Below are 24062 nucleotides of genomic sequence, written 5' to 3' on the forward strand. Positions count from 1 at the left end.
CCACCCTCCATCCTCCTGTCCAGCCCTGGGGATACCAGGAGTGTGAAAGGGAAAGGAAATCTCCTCCCTGAGCTCCTATAGAATGTGCTCTCTGTAACTTCAGCCCCTACATGATCATATAGGGGATGCCAAGTTCATGATGGACCTCTGGGACATAGAAAGGCCCTGCTGGATTTCAAACATGAGGTTGAAAAGGAATCACAATGCAAGTACAATAGACCAGAGCATCAATACACAACTTAGATGCTCAGCTCTAAAGTAAAAACAAATAAATATGTAAATACAGAAACTGTTATGCTTACAAAAAGTTGCAAAAAAATATATAGTCTCACATACTCTTCACTGAACTTCCTCTAATGTTAAGATATATAGTATAAGCATAATATAATTACATAAACCAAGAGATTTAACATTGATATCCTAAAGCCATTTTACAGATCTTATTTGAGCTTCAATAACTGTCCCATTGAAATAGTACAAAGAATTCAAAAACATTATGCAAATTTGTGTGAGACATAGAAGACCACAGATTCTACTTACATGAAATGGCCAGAAAAGGCAACTCTGTAAAGTCATAAAGCAGATCAGTGGTTGCCTGCAGCTGGGAGCATGAGGAATCTTATTGGGATGATGAAAATGTTCTAGAACTGGCTTGTGGTGGTGTTTGCACAAGTTGGTAAATTTACTAAAAATTATTGAATTGTATGTTTAAAATAGGTGAATTTAAATGATACCTCAATAAAGATGTTTTTTTAAATGTACAAACAAGGGCTGGTATATAACTTAGTTGGCAGAGTGCTTGCCTGGCATATACAAAGCCTGGATTCAATCCCCAGCTACACACACACACACACACACACACACACACACACACACAAAGTGCAAATAATATTTGTATACTTTTTACCCGTTTTCCTCAAATGTTGACACTTTTTTTCCTTGCAGTGGTGGGGATTGAACCCAGGGCCTCTTGCATGCTAGAGGAGTGTTCTACTACTACCCTTAGTCCTCTACCATCTTATAGCAACAATAAAATGATCAAAGCCAGTAAAGAAACATTGATATAAGACTACTAACTAATCTAAAGACTATTAACTTTTCATTACTATAACAAAATACCTGAGGCAGGCTACTTTGTAGATAAAAGAAGTTTGTTTAGCTCACAGTTTTGGAGGCTGAAGTCCAAATGGCATGGTGCAGGCTTTGCTGAAGGTCATTCTTGGCTGCATCACATGACAGAAGGAGTGTAGGTATGTCTCTGGGTGTGTTTGGTCTCTCTTCCTTTCCTTATTAAATTAATCTGGATTAAATCATGGGGACTCCACTCTAATTAACTAATCTAACTTATTCACTTCCCCCAGGCCTCATTCATAGACACTAATCCAATCAATTTTACCTTCTTCATACTGTTAACATGAGATATTAGGAATTCAGCTCCTGCAAGAGTTGGATGGTGAGAACAAACTTTATTCAAACCGTAGCACAGACCGTATTCAAATTTCAACAGTTGGAAAAGATCCAAGATGGCAGACTAAAGGGAGGTTGCATTCCTTGTCGCTCTGTGACTCAGGATTCAAGCAGAGGAAGTACTGTTTTCTAGGAGGCAGTACCCTCCCTCTGCCAGCATATTGCCAGCCTTTTGAATACAGATCACTCACTCACCACCACCTGTCATCTGTTGATTTGCCCATTTGCCTGCCTCTTGTCTGCCCATCACCTGCTTTTCACCTACCCATTGCCCACTGTTCAATGTCCACCTGCTGATCGTCCACTGTTAGCCTGCAGACCACCTGCTGCCCACCGTTGCCTGAAAGTTCATGGTCATAACACCCGCAGGTTTGGTTACACACAGCCCCCGCCATCTTGGGACACCGCACAGGGCCAGCAGGTTTGCTGCCTCCACCGCTGCCATCTCGGGGAATGGCCACCTCGGTCTGGAGACACAGGCCAGGGCCTGGAGATCTATTGGGGTACCTGCAGGTCTGGTGGCACTTCTGTTCGGTTGGTAGTGGTGCCATCTGGCTCCCTCCTTGCAGGGACGCTCCTTTGTATGAACACATCCCTGGTGGTCTCTCTGCAAGTTGAAAGGGCATTGAGATCTTGGGACTGCAGCAAGACATGGCCTAGGGAAGCTGAAGCCCAGGTCCATCAGATTGCAGCTGGGTTTGCCTGGGGCAGTCTGGGTCTGGCAAGTCTGTGGAAAGCCAGAGACTCGGGGCAGTTCCTTGGGGGGGGCGCAGGTTGAAAAAATTGGAGAAAACTGGTTTTCTCCAGCTCAGTGAGTCCTGAAGTATGCAGGGAGGGAAGGGGCCAGCTACAACAGATGGGAAGACTGTAAGAGAGTGTGAGGGCATCTTGCTCACCCACCCAACCGGTCCAGCACCCACTGGACTAGAGCTAACATCAAACTTCACACAACTCCACCTATTGGCAGAGAAGAGAAGCTGAGAAAAATTTTGAAAGCCAACAAAAGCAATCACTCAATTTTCCATTGAGACTTTCCTTTTATTTTTTTCATCCTCTCTCTCTCACACCTCTACCATCTTTGAATTCAAATATTTTTCATGCAACAATTTATTGGGGAATGGGATGTCTGAATAGTATATTATGGTTTTGCTGTGTAATCTTATATTTTTATTTTTTTAATCTGTATATATTTTTTCTCTCACCTGTCTCCCTGGATTCTCTTCTCATTTCTCTCATACAGCCAACCTCTATTGATTCCTCCCTCATTCTTACTATAAAATTTTACCTCTATCTTCCCTCCTTCTCTCTCATAAACATCACATCTTACACTACTTCTGTTCCCTCATTGTCCATTATTTGAAACAGTAAACCCTTTTAGCAAACTTACTGTTTATATTGTAGACAATAAATGAACACTTCATTTCTTTTTATTGTGACAAAACTGTAAACACCTTAATAGGAGCCATTTGGTTTAAAGTGGTATATTGTTTGCATTGGGTGCTGTTAATATTGGTCTCCCCCTTAAAGGTGAGGTACTGGAAGCCTTCAGGGACACTATAAGACTACAGGGTAGAATCTGTATTGCCTCAGATCCATACTGCTAGATGGGAAGATACACAAACAGCATGAAAAAACAAATGTCTCAAACAAACCAAGATGTTCCAACAATAGAATCCATAGACAACACAGTAGAAGAAATGTCAGAGAAAGAGTTTAGAAAATACATAGATTGATCTTCAAAATAAAGAGAGAAAATATTTTTCTCTCCAAAATATTGGAGAGAGAATACAGGGAGTGAAAGATTACTTCAATAAAAAGGCAAAGATTATAAAAAGGAATCAAGCAGAAATCCTCAAAATGAAGGAAACAATAAACCAAATTAAAAATTCAGTGGAAAGTATCACCAATAGACTAGATAAACTGGAGATAGTACCTCAGACAATGAAGACAAAATATATATTCTTGAAAATAAGACCAACCACACAGAGAAGATGGTAAGAAACCATGAACAGAACTTCCAAGAAATATTGGATGGCATGAAAAGACCAAATTTAAAATTTATCAGAATAGACAAAGGAATGGAATACAAACCAAAGGAATGCACAATCTTTTCAATGACATAATCTCAGAAAACTTCCCCAATCTAAGGAATGAAATGGAAAATCAATTACAAGAGGCTTACAGGACCCCAAATGTACAAAATTACAGCAGACCCACACCAAGGTACATTATAATGAGAATGACTAACATACAGAATAAGGATAGAATTTTAAAGACTGTGAGAGAAAAAAAATCAAATTACAAATAGGGGAAAACCACTTCAGATTTCAACTGATTTCTCAACCCAGACCCTCAACGCTAGGAGGTCCTGGAATAACATATATCAAGCCCTGAAAGAAAATGGATGCCTATTGAGGATTTTATATCCATCAAAATTAGGCTTCAGTTTTGAAGATGAAATAAAAACCTTCCATGATAAACAAAAGTTAAAAGAATTCACAACTAGAAAGCCTGCACTACAGAACATTCAAGCAAAATATCCCATGAGGAGGAAATGAAAAAAAAAAAAAAAAGAAGGAAAAGAAAATCAGCAAAGAGAGGAACTACACTAAAGGAAAGTTCGATCAAAGGAGAAACTAGGTCAAGTTAAAAACTAAAAATAAACCAAATGACCAGGAATACAAATCATATCTTAATAATAACCCTGAATGCTAATGGCCTAAACTTATCAATCAAAAAACATAGACTAGCAGATTAGATTTTTTAAAAAGACCCAATATTATTCTATCTTCAAGAGACTTACTTCCTAGGAAAAGACAGCCACAGACTGAAGGTGAAAGTTTGGGAAAAAACATATCACTCACATGGACTGTGTAAACAAGCAAGGGTTTCCATTCTCATATCAGACAAAGTGGACTTCAAACCAAAGTTAGTCAGAAGGGACAAAGGAGGACATTTCATACTGCTTAAGGGAATCATACATCAACAAGACATAACAATAGTAAATATATATGCCCCAAACAATGAAGCATCTACATACATCAAACAAACCCTTTTCAATTTCAAGAATCAAATAGACCACAACACAATAATACTAGGTGACTTTAACACACCTCTCTCACCACTGGATAGATCTTCCAAACAAAAACTAAACAAAGAAACTATAGAATTAAATATTACAATCAATGATTTAGACTTAGTGGACATATATAGAGTATTTCATCCATCATTGAGCAGCACATAGATCCTTCTCTAAAATAGACCATATGTTATGCCACAAGCGACTCTCAGCAAATACAAAAAAATAGAAAATACTACCCTGCATTCCATCAGATTATAATGGAATGAAACTTGAAATCAACGATAAAATAAAAAATAGAAACCATTCCAACACCTGGAGACTAAATAGCATCCTACCAAATGATGAATGGATACAAGAAGAAATTAGGGAGGAAATAAAAAAATACTTAGAGATAAATGAGAACACCAATACAACATATCAAAATCTCTGGGACACTATGAAGGCAGGGCTGAAAAGAAAGTTCATTGCATTGAACTTATACATTAAAAGAATAAAAAGTCAACAATAAAATGACCTAACATTACATCTCAAAGTCCTAGAAAAAGAACAGATCAACACCAAAAGTTGTAGAAGACAGGAAATAATTAAAGTCAGAGCTGAAATCAATGAAATTGAAACAAGAGAAACAATCGAAAAAAATTGACAAAACAAAAACTTGATTCTTTGAAAAAATAAAATTGATAAACTCTTAGCCACACTAACAAAGAGAAAGAGAGAGAAAACTCAAATTACTAAAATTTGTGATGAAAAAGGAAATATCACGATGGACACTACTGAAATACAGAAGATAACTAGAAACTATTTTGAAAATTTATGCTCAGATAAAATAGAAAATATTGTAGACATCAACAAATTTCTAGAAATATATGATCTTCCTAAAGTGATGCAGGAGGACATACACAATTTAAACAGATCAATTCCAAGCAAGGAAATAGAAGATACCATCAAAAGTCTACCAACCAAGAAAAACCTGGAACCAAACAGATTCTCAGCCGAATTCTCCAAGACTTTCAAAGAAGAATTAACACCAATACTCCTCAAATTATTCAATGAAATAGAAAAGGAGGGAATCCTTCCAAATTCATTCTATTAGTTAGTATCACCCTGATACCAAAACCACCATGAACATATCAAGGAAAGAAAACTTCAGACCAATATTCCTGATGAAAATTCTCAGTAAAATTCTGGCAAATTGCATACCAAAATATATTATAGATAGTGCACCACAATCAAGTCGGTGCTCATTCCTGAGATGCAAGGTTTGTTCAACACACAGAAATCAATAAACGTAATAGATCACATCAATAGACTTAGACAAGAATTGTATTATCTCAGTAGATGCAGAAAAAGCATCAGACAAAATACAGCACCTCTTCATGTTCAAAACACTAGAAAAACTGGGATAGTAAGAAAATACCTCAACATTTTAAAAGCTATCTATGCTAAACCCAGGCCAACATCATTCTAAATGGAGAAAAAAAATTTGGTACCAGGGATTAAACTCAGAGGCACTTCACTACTGAACCATATCCCTAGCCTTTTTTTTTTTTTTTTTTTTTTTTTTTTTTGTATTTTATTTAGACATAGGGTCTCACTGAGTTGCTTAGGGCCTCTCTAAATTGCTGAGGCTAGCCACGAACTTGCAATCCTTCTGCCTCAGCCTCCTGAGGTTTTTTTTTTTTTTTTTTTTTAATGTTAAACCAACTTTCCACCTTGGTATAATTACTACTTGGTCATGTTAATCATGGCATATAAACCTTTTTAGATGTTGCCAGTTTCTGTTTGTTAGTCTTTGTTACTAACATTTTTTTTCTTAAAAAAAATTTTTTTTAATACTGGGGATTGAACCAGGGGCACTCAACCACTGAGCCAATCTCCAAACCTTTTTTAAATTTTTTATTTTGAGACAGGGTCTCACGAAGTTGCTTAGGGCCTTACTAAATTGCTGTGGCTGAACTTGCAATCCTCCTGTCTCAGCCTCCCCAGAGGCTGGGATTACAGGCATGGACCACTGTGCATGGCTTAATTTGTTTTTTATTGGTTCTTTTTAGTTATACATGACAATAGGATTCATTTTGACATAATTATAAAAGCATGGAACATAATTTGTTTTAATTCAGTCCCCAGTATTTCCCCTTCCCTTTCTTTCTTCCCTTCCCGATTCCCTTCCCTCTGCTCTGCTCATCTTTCTGCTATCTTAAAATCTTTTAGAGAAACTTTGTCTTCAAGTGTGGCAGTCTACACCTGTAATCCCAGCAACTCTGGAGGCTGAGATAGTAGGTTGACAAGTTTGAGGTGAAACTCAACAACTTAGCAAGATGCTGTCTCAAAAAAAAGAAAAAATGGAGATACAGCTATCAGTGGTAAACACTTATTCAATTCCCAGTACCAAAAGAAAAAAAAAAAGGAAACTTTGTTACCATCATTAAAATCAATATTATATGTCATAAATATAAAGGAGCACAATTAAATTCTGACTAGATATTCTTACTTGCTTTGGGCTTAAAACCTGTAATTTCATTGTCGTTTTTTTCAAAGCACTGAATAGAAGGGACAATTTATGCTTTGATAAAGAATTATGATTGTGATTTATTGAGACATCTCAAATATATAAATATATAAATGTTCATGAATTTGTAATGATACTTAAAAACCTCACTGACCACCTTTGGAATTGATAAAGAACTTATTCTTCCAAAAATGGACAAATAAATAAAGGAAGAGAAATAAGCACTTACCATGCTTTTCTTGTTCTAACTGTATATCAGGGTAAATAATAGGTGAGGGGAATTTTTTTCTTTTTAGATGAAATATACATATTTCATATATATATGAATTTAATATATATTTATGTATATTAATTTAATATGTATTTCATATTTATATATATATATATGTATATATATGAATTTTAAAACCTTCATTTGCAAGTGGACCCCCCAGGACTCCAAGACTCCAAAATGGTGCCAGTCATGCCAGTGATGTAGAAGGAACTTATGGATGTCAAACTAGGAAACCACCAAGATAGATACTGATGTAGGATTTTACCCCTAAAGGCGGTGTTGGGGTATTTCAAAGAGGTTATTACCAGCACTGCAATGAGTACACCAATGTGAAGAAAGGCAGCTTGAATTATGTTAACTGGAGTTAATATGGTGCTGGCAGTTGACAAACTTTTCAGTTACTGCTTTTTTTTTTTTATAAGGGACTCATAAGTGGATAGTCATGCAAGTACCACTGAAGAGGGTCCAGTGTGGAGGGGCTACTGCATTCCTGACCACGGCCTCCTTGGCTCAACTGCCTTCCATGAGGAACTTTGTCTTTCCTGAACACTTTCATACCTGAGAACTAACACCTGATAAAAGGTGACTGGTATACGAAAAACAAAATCCCGTCATTTTGCAACCTGTGATGATATCGCGGTTCTAGGTAGGGATCAGTCACAGCTTCTAAATCCAACAGGTGAGAACTGAAAAGTTTGGATATGAGGTGTACCCCAAAATCTGTTCATGCAGGAATATTCAGAGGTGAAATGGCTAGATTTTGAGAGTGTGACCCAATCAGCTCATCCTAGTTTGAATGAACTGACTAGGTGGTAATTGTGGGCTTGTGGGATGTGACTGGAGGAGGTGGGTCACTGGGGGTGTGCCCTGGAAGGGTGCATCTTCTCTGTGGCTCCTCCCCCAGTCCCTCTGTCCTCTTCCTGACCCTGCCATGTCCTAAGCAGCTTTCCTCTGCCCATCCTTGGGCAGTGATGCGCTGCCTCCTTTCAGGGCCAGGGCAATGGAGTCAGTCTTCTATTGACTGAGACCTCTAAAACTGAGCCCCAACTAAACTTTTCCTCCTCTTAAGTTGATCTTGTTGGGTATTTTGGTCACAGCAACGCAAAGCTGACTAACAGAAACTTTCAGGTTGTTGCCTCCGGAACATACGAATGGAGCTTTACTCGTAGTGGAAGGACCGGAAGTTACCTCCTAAGGGAATGCACAGGAAGCTCCTCCGACCTGCCTCCCTCGTGTTTTCCATGGAACTCCTAAACAGAGGGCTGCATCTGGAAGTCAGGTTAGATAGAGGACATCACAGGAAAGCACAAACAAATCCAGAATTTGGTCTGATATAAAGAAAATTGACAACTATAACAGTAAAAATGAGCTGAGGTTATTGTGCTAAGTGTGCACTCTGGGGACTCTTCTACAAAAGCAGCAGCTGGGGTCAGCTGGGAAGTTTATGTCTGAGGTCACAGGAACTGGAACCCAGAGCTGAGTGACTTTCACTAGTCTGGCAGCTCCATGAGAATTGGAACTGTGTCTGTCATTCTCAGCATTTTGTGCCCTTGGCATTTAGGAGGTGCCTAGCACTTGGGCTCTGTGAATGAGCTGAACCACTTATGGTCCTCCTCCTCCTCTGCCTGCTTTTGCTCCTGTCTCCCCCTCTTCAGCTGCTCCTTCGGCAAAGCAGGGAGGCATTAAGAACAGTATATGAAGCATCCTTAGCACAGCAACACTCAGCACAAAGTGAGACAGACCAGTAGAATAGCAGAGGGAGTCTGGAAATAAACCCATGCCTATATGGATCATTAATCACTTAATTAATTTTTGTGTGTAAGATGCTGGGAATCAAACCCAGGGCCTTACTCATGCTAGGTAAGTGCTCTAGCATTGAGGCATACCCCCAGCCCTGGATAATTATTTTATTTATTTGTTTGTTTATTTATTTATTTATTTGGTACTGGGGATTGAACCCAGGGGTGCTTAATTACTGAGCAACATCTCCTGCTTTTTTTATTTGTTTATTTTGAGACAGGGTCTCACTAAGTTGCTAAGGCTGGCCTTGAACTTGTGATTCTCCTGCCTCAGCCTCCCAAGCTGCTTGGATTATAGGCATGTGCTACCGCCTGCACCCAGTCGGATGATTACTTTTTCTTGTGGGAGGTGGTACTGGGGATTGAACTCAGGGGCACTCAACCACTGAGCCACATCCCCAGCCCTATTTTGTATTTTATTTAGAGACAGGGTCTCACAGAGTTCCTCGTGATTGCTAAGACTGGCTTTGAACTCACGATCCTCCTGCCTCAGCTTCTCAGGCTGCTGGAATTGCAGGCGTGCACCACAGTGCCCAGCAGATAATTACTTTTTGACCAAGATGAGACACACTGTAGTTGAGAAAGGATAGCCTTTTCAACAAGTGCTGATGGGACAACTAGACATCCTACACAACCAACAAACTGAAATCCATAACTCTCAAATGCAAAAGTTACTTCCAAATGAACCACAGACCAAAATGTAAAGGCTAAAACTATCAAACTTCTAGAAACTTCTTGGGACAGTAATGATCTGTATTTTTTAAAAAATGAATTGGACTTCACCAAAATTTAAAACTTTTGTTGGGGTGTGTTGACACACACTTACAATCCTAGCCACTTGGGTGCCTGAGGCAGGATTGCAAGTTCAAGGCCAGCAACTGGGCAACTTAGAGAGACCCTATCTCAAAATAAAATAAAAGAGGCTGGGATGTGGCTCAGAGATAAAGTACCCCTGGGTTTAATCCCCAGTACCCCCAAAATATTTTTTTTAACTTTTCCTCTTCAAATCATGCTGATAAAAGAATGAAAATATAAGCCACAGACTTGGAGAAAATGCTTGCTGATAAAAGACTTTTTACCCAGATATTATGAAGAAATCTCAAAACTGCATAGTAAGAAAATAGTTGTCTGTGTAAATAGGTGTATATCCCTGTAGGTAGAAGGGGAAGTATTTGCCATGGAGCTAATTCCATCTGGAAACTGGGCAAGTGATCCTGAGTTTCCACTCATGTATTAGTCAGTTTTTCATTGCTGTGACCAAAATACCTGACAAAAATAACTTAGAGGAGGAAAACCTTATTTTGTCTCACAGTTTCAGAAGTTCAGTTCATTATCGGGTCATTCCATTGCTGTAGGCCTGAGGTGAGGTAGAACATCATGGCAGAAGGACATGGTGGAAGATAGCTGTCAGATCATGGCAGTCTAGAAAGTCTAGAAAGGGAAAGAGACAGGGGGAGACAAAGAAAAAGAAGGAGGAGGAAGAGGGAGGAGGAGGGAAAGAGAAGGAAGAGGAGAAGGAGGAGAGGAATGGGGGAGAAGAGAAGGCTGGAGAGAAGATAAATCCTGGCACACCCTACCTATTGACCTACTTCATCCAACTAGTACATTCGAATTAACACACTGATGAGATCAAAGACCTCATGATCCAATCATTGCCTAAAAGTCCCACCTCCAAACCTTGCTGCATTGGGAACCATTCTTTCAACACATGAGTTTTGGGGGGACATTCCAGATTTAAACCATAACAACTGGTTTTTTGTTTATCTGTTCCTTCATTTATTTTTTTGAGGAAGTAGGGATTGAGCCCAAAGGTGCTTTACTACAGAACTACAGCCTCAGTTCTTTTTACTTTTTTATTTTGAGATGGAATTTCACTAAGTTACCCAGACAGCCCTCAAACTTGTGGTCCCTGCCTCAGTCCACTGTGTACTAGAATTATAGGAGTGTGCCACTGTGCCCAGCCTATGTAACCATTCTTTTTTTTTTTTTTTTTTTTTTTTTTTGGTATGAGGATTGAACTCAGGGGCACTCAACCACTAAATCACATCCCCAGGCCTATTTTGTATTTTTAAATTTAGAGATAGGGTCTCACTGAGTTGCTTAGCACCTCACTTTTGCTGAGGGTGGCTTTGAACTCACGATCCTCCTGCTTCACCCTCCTGAGCTGCTGGGATTATAGGCGTGGGCTGTGCACATCTCATTTATCCATTTTTTTTCTTCTTCTTTTTTTTTTTTTTTTTTTAGCAAAGGCAACAACACAAAATTTATGGAATTATTTTATTAAATAATTTATACATATTCAACATCACTGAATGGAAATAATTTAAAGAAACACAGCAACTCAGTAAGGCTCAAATTAGGGACTTTCCAGAAACTAAAGAATGTTTTAGTAACTGTATCTTTAACAAATGGAATGACCAAACTCGTGAGGTCAAATGTATCTCAATCAACTACAAGATTCAATCTTGCCAACATATTTTTCTCTTTAAAAGCAAACAAAAAACAAAACTCCATAATTTAGTAATTATCATATTTCTCGGTTTCTTTTCTCAAATGCCACAGAAAGAAAACTGATGAAAGGAGGCAAAACACCTAGCCTCAGCAGTATTCAAAACTGTAAGGTTGCTTTCACAATTATTGGTATGAAGACTTAGATTCCCACCTGACAGATTTATCTACTTGTGTGAATAAGAATGCGCTCAAAACCTTAGTCTTTACATTTACTTCACATTATTGTGGTATGATTAAACCATTAATAAAGTGGTATGAATAAACCATTAAACCTTCTGTATTGAATGGATTAAAAATGTTTAAAAAAACTTACTCTTTCAAGAAACTCTCAAGAAACTTTCTCTTCCAAGAAACCAAGATAATCTCAGTACAAATTTTGGTGGTCAATATGTTACAGTACTACAGGATACCTTGTTTTCTAATGGAAAGTATATTGAAAAATTTCTCATTAGTAAGTCAGTTTCATAATGTGCATAGAAATAAATGATTCTATTATAAGAACAGCCACTAATTGGTTCTTACTATTCCCAATAACTTTAAATATAAAATTTAATTATAAAAAAAAATTCCAGGGACTGGGATTGTGACTCAGTGGTAGAGCGCTTGCCTGGCATGTATGAGGTTCGATTCTCAGAACCACATATAAATAAATAAAATAAAGATCCATTGACAACCAAAAAAAAAGAAATATCAAAAAATATTCCATGCCTTATTTAACCCTGTATACCAAGTAGTTTAAGCGCTGAAAATGAAAAACATTTAAGAACTCTCTCTTAAGAATCTAGGAGGGACTGGGATTGTAGCTCAGTGGTACAGTGCTTGCCTGGCACGTGTGAGGCCCTGGGTTTGATCCTCAGCACCACATATAAATAAATAAATAAAATAAAGTTCCATTGACAACTAAAAAAAAAATTTAAAAAAAGAACCTAGGAGCCAGGCCTGGTGCCACACATCTATAATCTCAGCTACTCTGGAGAATGTGGCAGGAAGATTGCAAATTCAAGGCCAACTGGTGCAATCTAGCAAAAGTATCTCAAAACAAAAAATAAAAAGGGCTAGGATGCAGCTCAGTGATAGAGTGGCCCTGGATTTAATCCCAAATACCACCACCACCCAAAAAAAAAAAAAAAAAAAAGACCATGGATACTACTTAGCGTTTTTAGTGATAAAAGGAGAAAACATATTTCTCAGAGATTTTAAAGGAAGAATGAACTCCAGAGTCTTTTTAAAATTTTGTGCCTTTCAATGCTTTAATGTGATATGCCCACCCCCCCTTCAAAATTTACTAAACAAAATTAGCCAGGAAGGTAATCAAACATTTGTAAGATAAATTTATTATTTTTCTGATCTAAGTGCAATGATTTTAAAAATCTTTTTAAACAAATAACTATGAAAAAGTATTTCAGAAAATAAAATGCAAATGGAACTTTAATCATTAGGTTGTTTTTAAATTTATCCTAACCCTATATTTAGTCTGAAAAACAAAAAAAGACTTGGAAGCATTGCTAAAATGAGAAGTGAATCATTTTAGTATAAATCTAGCACATGTATTTCAAGGTTCCTCTGCTAGGAATTGTGTTAAGATCAGTTTACTAATGGATAGCACTATATAATAGAGCATAAGGAACACAAGCCATTAAATGTGATCCTTGCCTCATACCCTCGGATTATGTCAGCATAAAACTGACAATTCTGCCAGGCTCTGAACCCTTCATGCCCCCAGCCTACACCCTGAAGCCCTAACATACAACTCTGTACAAGTTGAAGTAAATCAAAGCCTAAGTTTTCCCATCTTACTATATGAAATGGTTGGTTATTTGATAAATACTAAAACATTGTTAAGAATCCATTTTATGTTTTTTTTGTTTTGTTTTGTTTTGTTTTTTTGTTTTTTTTTTATCAAACACCTTGTGCAAGAACTGACAACACAAAAAAGTTCCTTTGAAATTTGGTCCACAAATTCCATTAAGAGGTTAGAAATTTAAAACCTACAAGAGGAAGTGGGAATCCTTAATTCCAACATATTGTAATTACTAAAGGGATATACATGTATACTAAAAAATTTGCTCACAGAAGGCACAAACTATAAAAGGTATAGTCTTTAATTTAAAAAAGAACTAGCTGATACCCTTCTTTGTTTTATGAGCACCATAATAATCATGAAAATTTACTTTGGCCGGGTGCAGTGGCACACACTTATAGTCCCAGTGACTCAGGAGGCTGAGGCAGGAGGATTGTGAGTTCAACGTCAGCTTTGGCAATAAAAATACAAAATAGGACTTGGGATGTGGCTTAGTGGTTAAGTGCCCCTGAGTTCAACCCCTCGTACCAAAAAAAAAAAAAAAAAAAAAATTATTTGTCTTACTATGTATTCTCTAGTCATTAATTGAGATGTTATTTTGAAGATTAAAATTGCCTTTCAAAGGGGTTTTAATAGCTATCAAAGCAATATTCAATAGGGGTGGGAGGGGTGGGGGGAAGGGAAAAAAATAACAGAATGAATCAAACAACATTACCCTATGTAAATTTATGATTACACAAATGGTATGCCTTTACGCCATGTACAAACAGAGAAACAACATGTATCCCATTTGTTTACAATAAAAAAAAAAGAAATAGCTCAGGAAAAAAAAACATTAATCTTTTGATTGTAAACAAATAAATGAAACTTTAACTTCAAAAAAAACAAAAACAAAAACAAAAAAACAAACAAACAGAAAAAAGCAATATTGAAGCATGATTTCAAGGATGCTTTCAGGTTTAGGTTAACCTTCTTTGTCAAAATCTTCACAACATCAAAAACTTCATCAACAGATTGAGAAGCATCTATTTTCTTGACCTTGCCCATTTCTTCATATAAGTCAATAATTGACTTTGTTGACTGTGGGTAAGTCTGAATTCTCTTCTCCAAGTTCTCTCTATTGTCATCACTCCTACCACTACTCGCTCCCCTCTCAAGACATCATTGGATATAGATTTCAAAAAACAGAACAAAAGATACATCTGCCTTCTCATCCATAGTCTTGTTCCAACCTTGAAGGGTGTCTTGATTTCTTGGAAATTCATCAATCAAGAACTTATTCTTCTCAGCATTGGCAGCCATTGTTTGATCCTTTTCCCTCTTTAATAAACTGATGGTTATCTCAACTGGTACAATCTTTCCATCTTTAATGTGCTTTTCAATGAGTTCACCATACTGTGAACCTGAGTTCTTCCTTTCATCACGGAGAGGTTCTCCCGCAGAGAGGTGTGTGTAGCCATAATTCTCCACGATGGACCTTTTCCCAGCCCACTTGTGACACACATCTGGTCCCCAAAGCACAAGGAAAAGGGGGTGCAGGAATAATAGCCCAGGCATCTCCTGTGGCAGGCCACCATGCACAGGTGTCCCTCGCCACTGCACCTCGTCTATCCATTCTCGATTGATCTCTTGGTTATATAGTCAGTCCCTGGCTTCCAATGATTCCACTTAGAATTTTTCAACTTTATAATGATGTAAAAGTGATACACATTCAGTGTATTTTGAGTTTGGATCTTTTCCTGGGTTAACCCTATGAGCACAGCTCCTCTCACGTGAGGCTGGGCAGCAGCAGTGCAGTGAACCACAGCCCCTAGACAGCCATGCCATAATGGGAGGAGACAGATGATACCCACAGTGTACTGGATTGCTAAGCTAGAGTGAGCAGTATGTGAGGTGTATTTGTTGTATTTCAACTTACCTTGGGTTTATGGGGATGTAACCACATCATAAGTTTAAGGCTCTCTATTAAGCTATGTTCCCTTGCCACTGCCCATCTTTCTTGTCTCTAGGAATACCATACATTCTATAAATCAAGACCTTAGAGCCTGCCCTTCTGATATGGCAGACCATCAAGGTAATCATTGACACCTGGTTCCTGAAGTTAGTGGTGCCACCTGACCTCTGTTAGTTATGGTTCATGTTCATTGTTCCTGTGGAACCCAATTCTGTAATGGCATCACCTGTCATTGATCCCATACTACAGAAGATGGCCATGATTGACTCTTGAACAATTCTTGTGCCTCCCTCTCAATGCATTCCTTATTGCCTTGATAAATGGTACACACTAGAGAAAGTGGAAGACTCAGATCTTCGAGGATTGTCGAACATAGAGACTGAGTTGACAGTGACAATTAGGGACTGACACTATCTTAATCTATTTTATGTTGCTATAACAAACTACTAGATGTTGGATGTTTTATAAAGAAAAGGGGTTATTTTGCTCACAGTTCTGGAGGTTCAAGGACATGGTATTGGTATCTGTTTGACTCTGGTGAGGGCCTCATGTCAGATGGCATCACAATGGCATACATGTGGAAGAGACCACATGGTAAGACAGGAAACAAGAGACTGGGGAGAAGACAGCTTCACTATTTTTTTACAACAATTTCTTCTGGAGGGAACTAATTCAATCTCACAAAACCTGCATTGATCCATTCCAAGGGTGTGCCCATGATCTAATCAGCTTTCATTTGGCACCTACAAGGACCCCTCTTCAAGTTCTATCTCTCAAAGTCTCCACCATCTCAATACCACTACACTGGGGACCACATGAATGTTTGGGAGTGAGGCTCAAACCTATCAAAACAGGTACCAAAAGCACCACCATGTCTCTTTGCTAGTGTCAAGTAACAAGTCCAGGTGTATCCAAGTCCCCCCCAAAAGAGTTCTAGACAAGGTCCCTCCCATAAGGATTCACTTGAACCAGGACTCCTGGGGTAATTTTCCTGGTTCCTGGATATATTGTTAAAATGGTCATACTTGGCAGTGTGCAAAAAAGAGGAACAAAGCTGAACACAGTGGTGCACACCTATAATCCACTTGGGAGGCTGAGGCCATAGGATAGCAAGTTCAAGGTCAGTCTGGGAAATTTCCTGTCTCAAAAAATAAAAAGGGCTAGGGGTGTAGCTCTGAGGTAGAGCACCCATGGGTTCTTTTTCCTGTAAAGTAAAACAACAACAACAACCAAAAAAAAAAAAAAAAAAGAGGCACATAACGGGCTGACTGCTATCCCTGGAAAGACCAACTTGCAAGATTGATCCTTGGTGTGTTGGGAACGTAGATTTCAGGAATGTTCCCATCATTAATGGGTAAGAACAACTCACTGAGCCTAAACTACTTGGATAAACAATATGGTTTAGGTTGAACATCTGCTTTCCTTTTGGGAGTTTAGAATATTGGCCAAGTGGAGGGTGTCTACATGACTAGTCCGCAGTAACAGCCTGAGTAGCTGGGGTGTTGCTCAGTACGAGAGCACATGCTTCCCACGCACGAGGTCCTGGGTTTGACCTCCACTACCGGGAGGCGGGCGGCGGGAGGGGATAATCCCAGGCACTGAGTCTCTAATGAGTTTCCCTGGTTGGTAACATTTCACATGTGTGGTCACAACTCATTGCTGTGGGCGTGAAGCATGTCCTAGGTGACGCCACAGGGAAGTGGCTCTTACAAGCTCCTGTCTGGTCTTTCCCAGACTTCCCCCCTGGACCTATTTCCCCTTTGCTGATTTTTCCTTTTTTTCTTTTGCCATAATTTTGTGATTATAAGTACAACTACTGCTGAGGCTTGAGAGATTTCTCAGCAAATCACCCCAACTGGGGGTGAGCCTGAGGACTTGACACAGGCAGAAGCACACATTTGGTGGGGTTTCTATTCTCATGCCACATAAAGTGGACTTTAAGCTAAAGTTAATCAGAAGGGACAAAGAAGGACTTTTCATTTCATACTGCTTAAGGGAATTATATATCAATGAGACATAACAATCATAAATATTTATGCCTCAAACAATGGAGCACCTACATACATAAAACAAATCCTTCTCAATTTCAAGAATCAAATAGACCACAACACAATAATACTGGGTAATTTTAACATGACTCTGTCACCACTGGATAGATCCTTCAAACAAAAACTAAATAAAGAAGCTATAGAAGTAAAACATACAATTGATAATTTAGACTTGACAGACATATATAGAATATTACATCCATCAAGGACTGAATACACCTTCTTCTCAGCAGCACACAAATCCTTCTCTAATATAGACCATGTTATGTAAGCTATCACATATGTTGGCATACAATTGTAATATTATCTTAATATACTTTTAGCATCTATAAGGTTATTTTGATAGCTCCTTTTCCATTGATATTAATTTTTGTGTTCTTGCTTTTTTCTTGATTAGACTTGCTTTTTTAATCAGATTTTAGCTGTATTATTTCTTCTCTATTTCATATATTTCTGCCCCTACTCTCATTTTTTCCTTTCTACTACATAATTTGAAAATAACTTGATTGTTATTCTAACTTCTTTCTGATATAAATACTTTAAGTTATGAATGTTCATCTGAGTATTGTTTCTTCCTAGAGATCCTGATATTTTAAGTTTTTATTATCACTTAGTTCAAAACACTTTTTATTTACTTTTCTTGTACTTTCTTCCTCTACCTCTGAGTTATTTATAAGTGTGCCATTTAATTTTGAAATACTTGACAGGTGGAGTTGGGAAACACAATCTGCATGATTTCAAATTAAAAAAAGTAATGGGAATGGTTTTTATATTGATTATATTGGTTACATACATGTCAAAACTGATCAAATTGTGTAATTCAAATATGTGCATTTTATTGTACCTTAATAAAGTTATGGAAGATAAAAAAAAAAAAAAAGAACCACACTCGTTTCTTGATCTATAGACTAAGAGGTATTGGAGCAGGAAAAGTCAAGTGGAGTCTCCTGAACCTTTTTTATTTTTTATTTTTTGGGAGTACTGGGGATTAAACTCAGGGGCACTCAATCACTGAGCCACATCCCCGGCCCTTTTTTGTATTTTATTTAGAGACAGGGTCTCACTGAGTTGCTTAGTGCCTCACCATTGCTGAGGCTAGCTTTGAACTCGTAAACCACCACCACGCTGGGCTTCTCCTGAAACTCTTTTCTCTTATGAAGAGGGTATAGTTGTCCCTCAGATCTGTGGGGAATTGGTTCCAGGACCCTCCCTGCAACACACATACATGCAAGTGTATGTTCAAGTTCCTTATATGAAATGGCATAGTACTTGCATGAAACCTATACACATCTTCCCATATCCTTTAAATCATCTCTAGACTACTTATAATACCTAATGTAATATAAATATTATATAAAAGTCAAGCATGGTATTGTTATAAAAGCCAGGCATGGTGGTGCAAATCTGTAATCACAGCTACTTGGGAGGCTGAGGCAAGAGGATCTTGAGTTCAAGATCAGCCTGGGCAACATAGTCAGAACCCCAATTAAAAAAAAATAAGTTTAGTGGATAAAGACAAGAATAAAAAGTCTGCACATCTTCAGTACAGATACAATTATTTTCTGAATATTTTCCATCCAAGGTTGGTAGAATTCTTAGGGAACCCCTAGATACAGAGCTGACTGTACATTTAAAACCAATATTGAATCCAAGAAGAATGATAGACTAGCTTCACCCTGGAAGGATGCAGGGATGGTTGTTCCCATCATATCCTCAGTTCTTGCACCATCTGGCCCTGTGAAAAGCAGACAGGTCCTATCAGGAAACACTGAATTACTGAAACTTAACCAAGTGGGAACCATAATTGCAAATGCTGGGCAGGATGTGGTAGATTAACACAGGATCCTGTATATGGTACGCAGATGTTCTTTTCCATTATCTTCTGAAAAGGGGCTTAAATCAGTTTACATGCCCATGGATGGACAGAATTACAAATTCACAGTCTTGCCCCAGGACTATTTAATTCATCTTAATACAGAAGGAATTAGACTCTATGTAACATCCTACAACACATTTGGGCCTCTATATTGATGAAATCACGTTCATCGACCCCATGGGCAAGAAATGCTGAGTACTTCAGAGGGCTTAGTAAAAACAGCTTTCTTACTACTCAGGAGGTTGAGGCAGGCAGATCACAAGTTCAAGGTCAGTCTCAACAACTTAGCAAGACCCTGTTTTAAAATAAAAAGAGTTGCTGATGTTGCTCAGTGGTAGAGTGTACCTAGGTTCATCTTCAGTACTGCATACTCCAGAGAATGGGGACACCTTGCATTCAGGAAGGAGCTTGACCCCTTGGTGAGATCCACTAGTTGATGACATGTTAAATATTCCCTCAGAAGTAAGTATAAGATTTTGCACTTTTTACTTCCCCAAAACTTGGTGGCCTCTGGGTTTTGGAGGCAGCAGATTCCACACTTGGGAATGTTGCTATGACCCACTGATCAGGCAATCTGGAAGACTGCCGACTATGACAGGGGCTCCGAGCAATGAAGCACTTTGCAGCAGGGTCAGGCTACAGGTGAACAATCCTGCCTGCTTCACAATATTCAGCAGACTTCCTGGTGCTAGAAATACCTATGGTAGAGACAGAGCTATGTGGGGTTTCTATCAAAAGTCCCAGGAAGCAAGTCGTAGTACATGCTGCCAGGGTCCCAGAGCAAGGCTGTACATTCTCCTGCAAGGAATGTACATCATTCCAAAAACAAAATAAACAAAATTTGACCTTGGGACATTGGGGCACCAAGTGACTATGTGACCAGAGCAGACTGCTACAGGAACTGGTTGTCAGAATACAAGAAGTTGCACATAGGGGCAGGCCCAGCAGGAACCAAGGGTGCAAATATGTTCCTGTCACCCACTGCTGCAGCTCCAGCTCTGTTCTCTAATATGGGCCAACACTGGTCCCAGGGGAGGGACTTCCTTGGATGGAAAGTTGTTTTCAGGCTTTTTCTGGTCTGTTGTGTGCTTGTGTGTGTGTGTGTGTGTGAGAGAGAGAGAGAGAGAGAGAGAGAGACAGAGAGAGAGAGAGAGAGAGAGAGAGAGAGAGAGAGAGAGAGAGAGAGATTGGGGATTGAACCCAGAACCTCGTACGCGCTAGACAAGTGCTCAACCACTGAGCTACATCCCCAGCCCCCTTAAATTTTATTTTCAGGCAGAATGTCACTAAGTTACCCAGACTGACGAATTTGTGATCCTCCTGCCTCAAGCTCCCAAGTAATCAGGATTACAGATGAGTGCCACTGTGCCTAGTTTACTTTCTGTGTTGTTTGATGCGCAGAGCTCTTAAATTAATAGTTTTTGTTGTTGTTGTTGTTGTTGTTTTTATGGTCATCTCTTTTTGTGTTTTGCCTAAACAACTCTTTCTGACTCCACATAGCTTTTCCAGTGTCCTTTTGGTAAGTAGAATATGCTCTGGGTCCTCCTGCAGAAAGTATTTAACTGATGGGTTTGGGGGCCCACCACACCTCCTCTAGCATACCCACTTCTCTAAACATTTTGGTCCCTTTCTCCACTGCCTGCCATGGTTGCTTCTGCATTGCATAGTGAGGGAAGTTGCTTCTTCAAAGTCTCCAAGCTGACAGCTGATCAGTACTTATCAGTTTTCTGGGGGCCCTGTCAGGGTGTTAAGTCTTATGTCACAACAGTGCTCTCATACTGATAAACCTCTCTGTCCTTCAATCCAGCATACAGTGTCCTGTGCCCACTGCTGGCTCCTATGCTGCCCCATGTTGGTAACATCCTGCAGTGCCTCAGCATGTTGTCCCTCTCCTCCCTAGGAGGCCCAGAATTCATCTTAGTTATTTTCTGTTGCTATAACAAATATCCAAGGCTGGATAATTTATAAAGAAAAGAGGTTTAAGTCGGTAGAGTGCTTGCCTTGTAAGCACAAGACCCTGGGTTCGATCCCCAGCCCCCCCCCCCAAAAAAAAAAAAGAAAAGAGGTTTAGGCTGGACATGATGGTGCACACCTGTAATCCCATCTACTCTGGAGGTTGAGACCCCTTCCCCTGGATCCCATCCTGGTATCACTACAGTGAAAGTTCTAACAAGTGTCCCTTTACAGCATGCCAATGGCTCTCCCTGTCCCACTTGCCAGTGATGGGGCAGTCAATGTTAGCAAGTCAGCAGGAAGCCAGCTCCAAACTCCCCGTTTTTAGAAGAGTTAACTTCCTGAGACCCCATCTTGAGTCAAGATTTTGACAGTCTCAGCACCACCTGCATGGGAGCAAAAGCAGCTGAACTGGGCAGGGGGAGGCTGACTGAAACACAGTCAAAACAAGCCTCAGCCAATCCCACGAGCACAGAGAAACTGGAGTGGCTCTTTGGAGATGTCCCAAATTGAGACAAAAAGAGTCTGGTCCTTCTTACCCCATGTTGCCCAGTCTCCAGATGTGGGCTGCACCTGGAAAGGGACATAACCTTAGGCAAGGCAGCCTCTTTCATGGAAGGCAAGTCGTAGATCCAGGAGCCAAGTATCTTGAAGGGGTGTCTGATTTCAGCCTCCTCTATGACTGTTACCATGATCTGGTTCAATCTTCCCACTTTGGGTCAAGCACAGAGAAGTTTCACAGTGGCAGTCTCAGGCGTAGACAAGCCCTGTTCTTGAGCATTCCTATAATGCCACAGGGTTGCTATACAGTGAAGATGGGGAGAGAAGAATCTAGTGAGTTCATTGGGATAGGTTAAGTGCAAGAATTAGAGGCAACTGCAAGCTTTGTCTGTTATTGCACAAGTGAGAACTAAAAAGAAATCATGTATGAGGGGTGGTACTATGACTAATAAAGCAGATTTAAATTTTGTCCTAATTGAAGGCTAGGACCTCCTTAGGCCTCCTCCAGCTGTTAGCGTCACATGATGTTGTCAGTAGGATGGTAATATCTGTAGTTCTTAAAGATGACTCCATGTGGTTGGGCCCTGTCTTGTGTTATATAAAAGAATCTGGTTACTTATGAAAGCTATAGACCCAAACTGCAGCTTTAAAATTGATGATGAGGAAAGGTGATGGGGTCGTAAGAATACATACAAAGGTAGTCAATCAACATTTGTCTGTTGCATATAATGCATTTAGGTCTTCTCATCACTTAATAAGAATGTCAAAGTCCAACTTTGCTTTCCTTAACCCTGTGAAGTTCTGCTTTTCAAAGAAAAATGGAGCCTTCTATGTTGACTCCACATAGCAACCAAACAGCCACCCTTGTCAGGGGCTGGGTTCTGCTTCTGGTCACAACCTGTGTGGTCAGGACTTGCTCAGTTAGGCTGCAGTGCTGAAATTTTCTGATTTGGTTACATTCTGGACCCCCCACCCCCACCCCAGCAGCAGTTACCATATTCGTTGTGGTTTTGTAGCAGAAAGCATCTTGTTTTTTCCTACTATAGGTTACCCTTCCCAGATTGCATTTCAGGAAACTGATATAGCAGTGGTTCCATGAATTCTTTCTGATTTCCACTTTGAATAGGAGTCTGAAGTTACCTTTTCCAACTTCCAATTAATGGATTCTATGCACAGACTAGCCACTATAGCTTACTGCCACCATTCAAATAGCAACTTCTCCTTGATGCCTGAGTACAACCAGCCTCAAAGTTGCCAGTGCATTACGAGGTGTATGACAGCCAGGTGGGGTGGCACATGCCTATAATCCCAGCAACTCAGGAGGTTGAGGGAGGATTCCAAATTTGAAGCTAATCTCAACAATTTAGTGAGACCCTAAGCAACTTAGTGAGACTCTGTCTCAAAATAAAAAGTAAAGTGATGCAGATGTAGCTCAGTGATAAAGCACCTCTGGGTTCAATTCCCAGAACAACAAAAAAGAGGTGTAAAATAAAAGGTGAAAGGTCCAATAAAGCAAATCGCCCATTTCTTGTGCTGGCCAGGGATATGCCTGGAACACACCAAGTTCAGCCACTTGAGAACTTTCAAAGGAAGCTCCCATTTTGCAATTCTCAATAGCTTTGCAGCCACGTTGCCAGTTCCAGGCCTGTGTCAGTTGACTGGTTGTAAGGCGGCCTTACTGATAACACTGCTAATAATGGCATGGCAGTCCAACCCCAAGGTGAAACATGAATCCCCTGATCTTTCCCCACTTACCTTGGGCATCTCCTGAGGATGTGCAAGATAGTAAGCCTGGCTGGGGCTGGCAGAAGTTCTGGAATGGCACAGGCCTGTACTGAGGCTTGCTGCACACCACAGGTACGTGGCGGAGGCAAGAGCTGTTCCTATATTGAATGCAAAAGAACCTCTTTTGCTTTTTAAATTTAACACTTGGAGTGAGCACCTAATTTTGCCTTCTTGGCATCCCACCCCAACCTGTTGACAGTGCTTCTCTTCCTTTGGGGGAACTCCCCTTCCATGGGACCCCAGTGACTTTGTAACTACTGGTTCCTCTTCCCTCATAGCTTTGGTTAGAGAGCTGCTTTCCAGCATTTGTGCCTCAATTAAATGTTATCTTCTTAGAGAATGCTCTGACTGCCATGTCTAGTCTGTGGCCCCATGACTACTTTATCATCCATCTTGCTTTGGTTACTTTCAACACCTCTCTGGAATGTTTTTGGGTTGTTGTTGTTGTTTTTCTGTCATGAGAATTTGAATTCAGGAGCACTCTACCACTAAGCTACACCCC

The 24062-nt window shown here is 39.6% G+C and overlaps 1 pseudogene; it reads right to left on the bottom strand.

Moving 5' to 3' along the window:
• Positions 1 to 1724: 1724 nt before the first annotated feature.
• LOC124986423 (UMP-CMP kinase-like) lies at positions 1725 to 15026 on the bottom strand (annotated as a pseudogene).
• Between the last annotated feature and the right edge of the window lie 9036 nt (positions 15027 to 24062).

Source organism: Sciurus carolinensis, chromosome 6 (assembly GCF_902686445.1).
Source record: "Sciurus carolinensis chromosome 6, mSciCar1.2, whole genome shotgun sequence".
NCBI lineage: Eukaryota > Metazoa > Chordata > Mammalia > Rodentia > Sciuridae > Sciurus > Sciurus carolinensis.